The sequence below is a fragment of the Petaurus breviceps genome, unplaced genomic scaffold (genome assembly GCF_028583685.1).
Source record: "Petaurus breviceps papuanus isolate PSGF00001 unplaced genomic scaffold, PetGlider_PUasm1.0 90734, whole genome shotgun sequence".
NCBI lineage: Eukaryota > Metazoa > Chordata > Mammalia > Diprotodontia > Petauridae > Petaurus > Petaurus breviceps.
Genome location: NW_027187327.1, coordinates 13906315 through 13918380, shown reverse-complemented (window position 1 = coordinate 13918380; position 12066 = coordinate 13906315). Strand labels below are relative to the sequence as shown.

General features: G+C 38.7%; 1 pseudogene; it reads left to right on the top strand.

Annotated features, from left to right (window-relative positions):
* The first annotated feature begins 537 nt into the window (after positions 1-537).
* On the top strand, positions 538-10367 carry LOC138145419 (actin, cytoplasmic 1 pseudogene; annotated as a pseudogene).
* The last annotated feature ends 1699 nt before the right edge of the window (positions 10368-12066 follow it).

Below are 12066 nucleotides of genomic sequence, written 5' to 3'. Positions count from 1 at the left end.
TTTCCTCCTGTTCCATGCCTTGCTCCTTCTTATCTCCAAAATAGGATTGTAATGTTGGAATCTTCTGTCTGCTTTGTTTCCTTTGCCTGCTCATTTTGCCACTCAATTATTTGACTTTTGGGCTTTTTGCCACAGTAGGACTCTGCCGCCAGACAGGGTAGTTTTCGTCCCAAACGCTGGGGTTTTCTCAGCTGCCGGAGGTATTAGATGGGTGCCATCTCTGAGGTCTCCACTCGCTCTGGCAAGCTGGACACACACACCAGGACCTCCACCCTAGACTGCAATCCAGATCCAAGCAGGTTAAAGCAAGAGCGATTACCCCTCAGACTGGTGCTTGGTCCCCCTACACTCTACAGTCCAGGAGCTGAAGCCGCCATGTGGCACTGGCAGGCTGTGCTGGCGTCTCAGCGGTTTCTCGCCCTGGGGGTAAAAGCCATGGGGGTAAAAGCCACGCACTCCCACTTACTGGGTCCCAAAGTCCAGACTGCACTGGCCTCTCACCTTGTCCTTCGCATCTATGTATTGATAAATCTGGAAATGGCCACAGCTGTTGCTGATCTGGAGTCCCTCTGGCTGGCGGCTGGTCAGGCCCACCCTGGGGCTAAAGCCCCGGCTGTGGTACTGGGCTCAGCTCCCAGAGCGCTGCGCTGGCCGATTCCTGCTGGCCTGCCAGGCTGTTCTCAGCTGGAGGTTAGCTTCTCTGTATCATTTTGTGGGTTCTGCAGCTCCAAAGTTTGTTTAGAGTCCCCTTTTTACATAGATTGGGGAGGGTGGAAGCTGGAGCCACTGGAAGGTCGTGCTTCTACTCCACCATCTTCTATAATAGGATCTTTTAGTTGGCATGAGATGCTAAAGTCATACATTAGAACCTGAAACCTGAAGTGCAATTTGCTCATCAGGAAAACCTAAGTTCAAATCCTGCCTCAGAAACTTACCTGTGTAACCTTGGGTGTCACTTAACCTCTCTCAGTCTCAGTTTCCTCATCTATAAAATGGGAAAAATAATACTTCACAGGGCAGTCATGAGTCATAAATTAAACAACGTATATAAAGTTCTTTGCAAGCTTTAAAGGGCTGTGAGTCATTAAACATATATGATGCACCAATCACTGTTCTAGAGTTTAGGCATACAGAAATTAAAAAATGAAAACAGTTCTTGACATTAAGGAAATAGGGAGCCACTGATGGTTTTGAGTAAAGGAGCAACATGACCAGAATAGTGCATTAGGAAAATAACTCAGGTAGTAATCCATTCTGAGGAATGGATAAGTTAAAGACAGGAAAGCTAGTTAAGAGTCTATTACAATAGATGAAAAGAGATAACAGCCTGAACTAAGACGGTTAAAGTGGATAGGGAAAGGAAAGATGGGTGGGAGAAATAATGCAGTTGTGATAACAGAGTTCAGCCACTAAATGAATATGTGGGGTGAGGGAGTGGAGTGGATCAATAATGATTTTAGGGGGGTGGCTAGGTGGCGCAGTGAGTAAAGCACCAGCCCTGGAGTCAGGAGGACCCAAGTTTGGTCCCAGCCTCAGACTCTTAATACCCACACAGAAAAACGAGCCGTGTAACCTTGGGCAAGTTACTTAACCCCAATTGCCCTCCAAAAGGCAAAAAAAAAAAAAAAAAGAATGATTTTAGGATTAAGACCCTGAATCACTTGGAAGCCAAAAGACCAATCAACAGAAAGACAGATAGATGTTTAGGGGAAAGACCATAAAGTTAATTTGGGGCATATTCAGTGTTTGGTTTTAATGCCAAATTCAGGTGGGGATATAAAGCATGTAACTAGAAAAACTGAGAGTGCAGCTCTGGAAAGAAATAAGGGGCTAAAATATATATTAGAAACTTCATGGCCTTTGATCCTGCAAGACTACCAATAGGTTTATATCCCCAAGTGATCAAATAAAAAGGGGAAAAACTTATTTGTACTAAAAATATTTATAGAGGCTCTTTTTGTGGTGGAAAAGAATTAGAAATTGAGGAGATGCTCATCAATTGAGAAATGACGGAGAAGGTTTTGGTATATGATTGTGATGGAATGTACTATAAGAAATGGTGAACAGGATTGTTTCAGAAAAACCTGGGAAGATCTATATGAATGGATACAAAGTGAAGTAAGCAGAAGCAGGAGAACATTGTACACAGTACAGCAAAATTTAAGGATACTCACTGTGAAAGACTTAGCTACTCTGAAAAAGAGCTATGACAATTTCAAAAGACCCATGTTAAAAAATGCTATCCACCTCCAGAGAGAAAACCGATTAACTGAGTGAAGATTGAAGCATACTTTTTAAACTTTATTTTCTTTTTTTCTGTGTTTCTTTTACATGACTGATATAGAAATATGTTTTACATGACTTCACATATGTATGTTCTGTATCATATTTCTTATCTTCTCAAGGAGTGGGTGAGGGGCAGGAGAAAGGGAGAGATTTGAAACTCGAATTATGTTTTAAAAGAGATTTCAAAGATTTTAGAAATAATTGGTAACTAATGAAATAAATAAAAATATATTTTTAAAAGAAACAAAAAAGGTATAGATTAGAGAGAGAGCTGCATAGAGGTAGCGATCTCAAATCATGGAAGTGGTCAAGAAAATCACCAAGGGAAAGCATAAAGAAACAGGAGACTTGGGAAATACACATATTTAATGGATGGTAGAAGCTCTACTTTTTGGGGGGGCAAACACTAAAAAGATGCTAGTGCTGGTTAAGAGAGAAAAAAATAAAAGTTACATACAGAAATTCTGGAATTCCAACACCTCAAATTTGCAATAGCCCTACTCATTTGAGTTTACAAAATCATGAATAATAACTAATGCTTTTGTTTTGCAAATCACTTTACATATCCTATCTCATTTTATCTTTACATCAACCCATTGAGGCAGGTGCTATTACTATCCCCATTTTGTAGATGAGGAAACTGAAGCAGAGAAAGATTCAATTACTTGCCTAAAATCACACATCCAAGTAAGTGTCTAAGACAGGATTTAAACTTAGGCCTGCCTGATGAGCAAATCATAGTTAATTTCCAATGTCTAACTTAAGCATCTCATAATATTTTTAAAAGATTCCTCTTAAATAAGAATGTATTTTTTTAAAAAGCAATCAGGGTTAAGTAACTTGCTCAAGGTTACATGGCCAGTTATTTCTGGGTGTGGTGCTGAGTATCTGAGCCCGGATTTGATCCAGGGCATCCTGACACTGGTGCTCTTACTCGCTGAGCCACCTGGCTGCCCCTAAGCAATTGGGGTTAAGTAACTTGCTCAAGGTTACACGGCCAGAAGAATGTATTTTTTTTTATTTAAGATTCTTCATGCTGTTTTCATGTTCTCTGACCCATTCAGACTTGCAGATGGGCCCCCATCCACCGTGCAAAGTTCTTTATAGCCTCGGCCCTTTCTACTTTTACAGGCTTTCTAAATATTAGTCCCTCCACTCTAGAATCCATCCTTACTGTCATATTTGATGTTGCACACCCTGGACAGCCCATTTCCCATCTCTGTGCCATTGTCCTTCTTGTGTCCCATGCCTGGGCTGTTCTCCTTCCTCACTTCCATTTCTTGGAATAATGAGTTGTCTTCAAAATTCAGATCGATCATCACCAGCTACCTGAAGCTGTTTCTGATGCTCCTGGTTGTTGTTCCCCCTTTCAAAACTATGTTCTTGTTATTGTTTTGTTATTGGAGTCCATCTTCAGTCATCGTAATCTATATATACTGGACCCACATGGGTTCAGGGGAGAGAAAGAGACTGGAGACTACACAACCCTCCCTCACTTAGATCCAATTCCTTGCAGGTCTTGGCATAACCTTCCTGATAGCATGGTCTTTTTGAGAACAAAGGCTAAACAACAATAATGTGTTTGTTATTCATTTTGTATATAATCTCCTAGATTAGAATGTAAGTACTTTCTGAGGACAGGGACTGCTTAATTTTTTCTTTGTATCCCTTTGCATTTAGAGTAGTTCTTAGCACATAGTAGGTATTTAACATATGCTTGAGCACTGATTACTTAGTAATTGGATGCTTAGTGTTTGATTAACTAAACTGAAATGAATCAAATTAAATAGTCATTTTCAGAGGGAGGGAGATGGGGAGTTGGTGACTTATCAGAGAAGGGAAGTTTTCTAAAATAAATTGCTCCATGTCCAAGGTTTCAGGTGATTTTCTTGTTCTTTTTGATAAAACATTTTTGGCATATGTAAGCAAGTTGCTTTGCCACATTGCTTCTAGATAAGTTCACAGGTAGACTATCTATTAAATATATAACTAGAACTCGTTTCTCATAATTGTGATAGAACTTCCTGATAAGCCTGAAAAATGGGAATGCGCTGTTATTGTTCAGTCATTTCAGTCATGTCCATCTCTCCGTGACCCCATTGGGGGTATTCTTGGCACAGATAATGGACAAGTTTTCATTTCCTTCTCTAACTCATTTTACAGATGAGGAAATTGAGGCAAGCAGGGTTAAATGACTTGCCCAGTAAGTAGATTTGATTCCAGTCCTTCTTCCTGACTCCAGACCAGGCTCTCTATCAACTGTGACAACTAGTTGTACCTTGCTACATGTTTAATGTACAGAATCCTCCTAATGGTATTCATACTGAGTCCTAAATATATGGAACTAACTAAACAACTTCTTAAATCTTTTTTTCTATATAGCTAAAATTATCTCTGATCATTTTCATGGAAGTCTTGAATAACAGGATCGGTGGTGACTTTGCCAAAAGAAATATGAATTATGGGGGACATAGAAAGATGCCTCCATATAAAAAGAATCTACCAACTAATCAACATTCATTTACTGTCTACTACTATGTGCAAGCACTCTGCTAAGTGTAGGGAATACAAGGGCAAAAACAGAGCAACCCCTGTCTCAAGGACCTGGTAGTTCAGAGAGGAATAATATTTATACAAATAAAGTAAAAGAAAATGTAATATGAGGAGGGAGAAAGAGAGCAGTAACATCTGGAGAGATTTCAAAAGACTGCATGAAGTAGACAACAGCTCAGCTGAGCCTTGAAGGATTCTGAGAGGCAAAGATGAGGAAGGAATCAATCTGAGACATGGGGAACAAGACATGGGAAGACAAGGAGACTGAGACTTAGAAGTCAAGGAAACAGCATAGAATAAACAAAGGCGAGGAATGTGAAGTCAGGCTAGAAAGGTAGTCTGGAGCCAGGTCGCAGAGGACTAAATGTTATGCTGTGGTGTTTATGTTTTGCCCTAAAGACAAAAGGGAAATCACAAAGATTTTTGAGCAGAGGAGGGGGAGCAGGCTGTTCAGAGCTGTGTTTGAGGGAGATCATTTTGGCAACTGCACTGGAAAGGTGAAAGATTGGAAACAGAGAGGCCAATAAGGGAACTATTTTAATAATCCAAGGAAGAAATGATTAGAAATACAAGTGTGAGGGATAATTTAGTGAGTAGTGAAGTTTCCCCATTTTGAAAAATCAAATATAGAGTGGCTTCAGCATCCACTAGGCCTAAGTTTAGAAGTCACCTGAACTTGCAGGAATCTAGAACTTATAATGAGACCCTCCCCAGTGCCACCTCAGCACAAGATATGGAAAATAAGGACAGAAATGCTTTCTCAAACGTACATTGGGTGATCTACTGTTTCCTTGTTCTGGTACTTGAGGTAGATTGCTGTGCTTAGATTGTATACCTAACTTCCAGCCAATGGAAGAAAAGGGTCAGGAGTGGGGTGGGGGGAAATTCCGCATTAGGGCTTTATAACTTTGCCATTTCCTTTTGTAAATTGCTTCTCCTCCCTGACCATTTGTCAGGAGGGTGGCCCTTTCTCAAGATCGTAATAAACCATTCTTTTCTGCTTCCTACCTTGAGAAACCTCTGAGTATTATTTGGGTAAGGATTTCTGTTGCACACAGTTTTTGGGGTGCACACACAAGTTATCAACAGCCATTTTTTAAAAAATATACAAATTACTACTAATTAGAGAATGCAAATTGAAACAGTTTTAGATTCTACATAACATATTTGTAGAACCTTTATCAGATTGCATGCCACCATTGTGGGGGGAGAGGAAAGAGGGGAGAAAATTAGGAACTCAAGGAATTGTGGAACTAAATATTGTAAACTAAATGTAAATAAATAAATTTTAAAAAGAAGAAATAAAGGGGAAAAAAAAGAAGAGAAGAGAAAAAATATATATTTTACCTCACACCCATCAGAGTGACAAAGATAGTAAAAAAGGAAAATATTGGAGGGGCTGGAGGAAAGGAGGCATATGGCAGCACTGTTGATGGACCTGTAGATGGGTACAACTATTTCAGAAAGGAATTTGGAATTATATACAGAAGGTGTGAAACAGTTCATGCCCTTTGACCTGGATATGCCACTGTTAAACCTGTAACCAAGCGAGATCAAAGAAACAATAAAAGGTCTCATATTTACAAAAATGTTTGTAGCATCATTTTTTTTGTGGTGGCAAAAATTGGAAACTGAGGAGATACCTATCAATTAAGGAATGACTGAATAAGTTGTGATATATTTGAATGTGATGGAGTACTATTGTGCTATAAGAAATGAGGAAATAGTTTATTTTTAAAAACACATGGAAAGCTGCATGAGAACTTATGCAAAATGAAACAAGCAGAGCCCAAAAAATAGCAATTTATGCTATATTATCAATATTACATAAAGAACAGTTATAAAGACTTTTATAAACTGATGAAGGATAAGAAGAACAGAACCAGGAAAATAAATTGCACAATAACAACAATGCTTTCAAACACAAACAACTTTGGACCACTGTAAGTACTGTGATCAGTATAACAATGATTCACGATTACAGAAGATTGGTGGTGAATCATTGCTATTCACTGCACAGAGGTCGATGGATATAGGAAAGATGGTGAGGCATATATGTGTGTGTCTGTCTGTAATATACATCTATAAGCACACACACGTGTATGTGTGTGTACAGACATTGAGGGAATTTATTTTATTTGCCTATACATATTTGTTCAAAGGGAATTTGTTCATTTTTTTAATCAAATGGAAGAAGGAAAGAAAATATATTTGTTTTCAACTTTTTCAATAGACAGGTAGAAGAATGTTGCATGTATTAGTTTTACTTGTTTTACTCTGAAAAATGTTTATAGTCTAAAAATAGAGTACATCAATAAAACTTTTGTAGAAAAGAAAGAAATATGGGGACAAATGCAGGATATTTTGTACAGGTACAACTGTCTAGACTTCATAATTGACTGGCTATGTAGAGAGAAGGGAGAATGAAAAGTTGAGGATGACGCTAAAGTTGCAAACCTGGTTGACTGGAATAGGAAAATACAGAATTTGGAAAGGTGACAATAGGTGCAAATATAATGAGTTTCATCTGGGACATGCTGAATGGGACATGTCTATGTGACATCCAGATGACAATGTACAGTAGGCAATTGGTGATGTAAGACTGGAAATTAGAAGATAGATGAGGGCTAGATATAGTTTTGCAAATCACCAACATAGAAATCATTATAAAGCCATGACAACTAACCAAGAGAGGAGAGAAGACAGGTCACAGGAAATGTCTTGCATTAAACTGTGGGTTGAAATCCCACATGAGCCTGTGAAAAATTTAGCAACAGTAAAAGGTTTCTGAACATGCAACAACAAAAAATTAAATAAAATCAAATATATAATGAATTCAAGGTGTGTCTGGAAGATCTTGACCATGTTGCATCACTTCACCTAAGCCTTGGTTCTGAACACAAAGCATGTGCACTTTGTCCCTCGAATGCCCTCAAGCTTGCAACACCAATGAATGCTGCTGAAATGCCGCAAGGGATTATGAGTGGAAAAAGTTTAAGAAGCCCTGTAAGAGGACCCCTAAGGTTAGTGGAATATGGATAACAACATAGCAAAAGAGACTGAGGAGGAGTCAGGCAGGTAAGAGGAGAACCAGGAGAGAAAAGTGACTATATGGATTTTAAAAGACAGCTCTGTTAATGACTAGTCAAGTTTTTTTTTTTCACTCAGCTACACAAGTTATGAATAAGATCTTATGGTTTCCCAGGTAGATTGTAATTTTGATAAATAACAACAGCGATAGTAAAAGCTAGTGTTTATAAAATTCTTTAGAGTTTGCAAACTGCTATACGTATATTATCTCATTTTATAATAATATATAATATATAATAATGATAATAATAATAATCCCTGTAAGTTAGGATTTTCTATGTCAAATTCAGCTTTCAGGAATTTGTTTCTATGTGAGTTTGATACCACTGCTTTAGAGAACTTTAAGGGTCTTATCATCAAGGAGTATAGTAGGAGAAAAATCTTTTTGGAAGTTATGGTATTTTTTTTTCTTGAAAGGCATTGAAACCATCCTTGATGCTTGTTTGTCTCAAGGGACTAAAGGTTTAAGCTGTTGCCATCACTGCCCTAGTGAAAAACAATCATAAAATGCTCTGAATATTCCAATGCTTGGCTGATGGATCATAATGGGCAACTCTGGCAAGAAAGCTTCAGTCTGCTTAATCAACTCCTATTCTTCTTGAATATACTTCTTCTGCTATAGTTTTCTCTTCCTCGTTAAATGACCTACAAGAATCTCCTTTTCTTACTGTATCCAAACTAGACCCAGACCAGAATAGTAGGAATTATTTTATTTTTGTTTTTGTGTTCTTAATCCTTAATATAGTACCTGGAATTTATTAGGTACCTTATATGTGCTTATTTATTGATTGCTCAACTAATGACTAATTAATCTCTATATTTTGAAGCTACTTCAGGGACTTCCCTTGCTGGGATCTTGTTGCTGCTTGTCATTTGTCCTTCATTTTTGAAGAGGACCTATGACATCACAAGATGACATTTTGACTTTTGAGTGAATTGGATTTAAATGAGACAGAGTTGCTCAAAGTCATCAGCCTCCCTCTTCCAGAATCACTGAGGTCTGATGATGTCAGGGATACAATGAATGACCTTAAAATATTGAATTATTCACTTAAAGATGTATAGGAACCTTGGAGATGGTCTCTTTCATTCAGAATTGCTTAAATCTTATACTCAGTGGTGGGGGTCCCATCTTCCCCAAACTATCCCTTAATTATCTCTGAAGCTATAGTCTCTCTCACATTGGTATCAAAATTCATTCTTTCTCATTTTCTAAAAGTGAACATTCTAACTATCTCACATTACATTTTAACTACCTCAAAGAGGTTCTGAATTTCCAAAGACCCTGTGCCAATTTTTTTTTCAAGAAATTCTAAGACTCGAACTTTCAGCTCTTCCACCTGGCATTCACTTGCCCCCAGGCATGGCAAAACCTCCTCTCTCTTTTAAGGGTTTAAACTTGCCATTTCAAAGTTCGCCATTGATGATGATTTTGCTGTTCTTGTTGACAATGGCTCTGGAATGTGCAAAACTGGCTTTGCCAGAGACAATGCCCCTCAGGCTATCTTCCCTTCCCTTGTTTGGTTCCCCAGACATGAAGATGTGATGGTGGGGATGGGTCGGAAAGACAGCTGTGAGGGATGAGGCCCAGAGCAAAGGAAGTATTCTGACCCTGAAGTAGCGCATTGAACATGGCATTGTCACCAAATGGGATGTTATACAAAAGATCTGGCATCTATTTTACATACTTTCTACAAGGAGGTTTGTGTGGCCTCTGAAAAGCCCCTGTGGTGGTCACAAAAGCCCTCTCCTAAAAAGATGACTCAGATTATGTTTGAGACCTTCAACATCCCAGCCATGTACATTGCCTTCCAAGTTGTGCTGTCTCCATACACGTCTGGCCAAACCGCTGGTATTGTGATGGACTCTGGTAATGGTATGGCCCATACTGTGTCCATATATGGAGGTTATGCCTTTCCCCATGGCATCCTCCATGAGAATCTGGCTGACCATGATCTGATGGATTACCTCATCAAGATCCTGACTGAGAAAGGGTACACTTTCACTATCACAGCTGCGAGGGAAATTGTGCTTGACAAGGAGAAGCTCTGCTATGTGTGTCCTAGACTTTGAGCAGGAGATGGCCACTGCTTTATCTAGACCCTCTCTAAGGTATGGAATACTGTTCAATCCATGAAACTACCCTCAACTCAATCATGAGGTATGATGTTGACATCCATAAGGATCGGTATGCCAACATCATATTGTCTGGTGGTACCACCATGTACCCAGGCATTGCTGACAGGATACAGGAGGACATAACATCCCTAGCCCCCAGCACGATAAAAATCAAGATTATTGTACCACCTGAGTGCAAATACTCTGTCTGGACTGGAGGATCCATCCTGGCATTCCTTTCCACTTTCCAGTGGATATGGGTAAGCAAACAGGAGTATGATGAATCTGGGCCCTCCATTGTCCATTGCAAACGTTTCTAAATAGACCGTTTGTGGGCTTATTTTTTGTTTTTGTTATTTTTTGTCAAAGGATGTGACAGGATAATCCACCCCACAAAAAAAGAGATGAAATTGGCATTGCTTTATTTTTTTGCTTGTTTGTTTGTTTTGTTTTGTTTGGGGGTAGAGGGAGGAGCTTGACTCAGGATTTTAAAACTGGTACAGTGAATTTGATCAGCAGTCTAAATATGTTCAATGCAAATATTCCCAAAATTCTACAACACTTCTTCTGGATCAGGACTCTGATTGTATATTTGTTGTTCTTATTTTTTAATAACCATTCCAAATATTGTATAATGCATAGTTACAGAGAGTTACTTGCCTCGATGAAGGTTATCCTGCTCTACTAGAGTAAAAGAGCCCTTAAACAAAAATCCAGATGGGGAGGGAGGAAAGGGGGAAGGTACTAGTATTGCTTTACATGTAGATTATATAATCCTTAAAAAAAATCCTTTTGTATTTCCTACCTCAACTCTTGTTCTTTTTTTTTTTAATTGTCAGAGCCATAATGAATGGCCTTCTAAATTCCCTCCCTGCCCCCAACATAGATGTGAATGAAGACGTTAGTCTCCCCACAAGTTTTATGAGTGCCAGTACATATGGATGGGGGGAGAGTGGGGAACTTTACATGTACATTGACTTAAGATCAGTTCAAAAAAGTCGCACACATTGAAGAAAAAAATTCTAAAACTGGCTGTTAATTTATTCTTTACATGAAAAACAAGGCAGTTTTAAGAAAATAATTGACATAGTGAGACATGTTGCAGCATTCATCCATCTTTTATCAGTCTTTCATTCCACAGATGGGAGTTTTGAATGTTCAAAACTATATAACTTTGACATAATCAATTGAGTAGCATTTATTAAGTACCTACTATGTGCCACCAGACACTGTGATAAGTGCTGGGGATGTGAGGAAAGCCAAAAATCAGTCCCTCCTCTCAAGAAGCTTACAGTCCAACGGGGGTGAGAGCAGAGGTCTTCCAAAGTGTGATCTTAATACTTCTGTGGGAGATAGATTTGTGATACTCATTGATGTAGATATTCTTGTCATGTGCCTGAGTCTATACAACTTTTGTCCACGTCTGAAAGAAAATCACAACACTTCAAAAAACTCCAGCCCTATGATTTCATCAATATAAAGAATTCCTAGTGTGTAGAAACCCTCTGCCATATGAAGACTGGCAACACCTCTTTGACAGAATAATAGATCTGAAAATAATGGAACTTGACCATAGGATGAGATCAAAGTTTGAACCTGGAAGGGACCTTAGAGACCATAAAATCTAAGCCCTGCATTTTACAAATGAGAAAACCAAGTCCAGTAGAGATTAAATGATGTGCCTAGCATTATACCTAGTAAGTGTCTGTGGTAGGATTTGAACTCAGATCCTCTTAACTCCAGTCAAGCTCTCTATCCATGTGTTCCCTGTCTCTTCTTTCAGAAAAACACATTTTTACTGCATTAATGAATGCAATTCAACAAACATTTATTCAGTGCCTACTATGAAAAAAGCCCTTTTGTAGGTATATATGATGATCTCTAGTCTTCGGCTTCTTTACATGTTGTTATGGACTATGTAAGAAGATACAGCCTCTTGTGAATTCTATTGGCTTTTTCTGTGGTGTTTTGAGTAAGAAAGTTGATGCCTCATTTGTGTTCCTATGGAACCTATTTGCT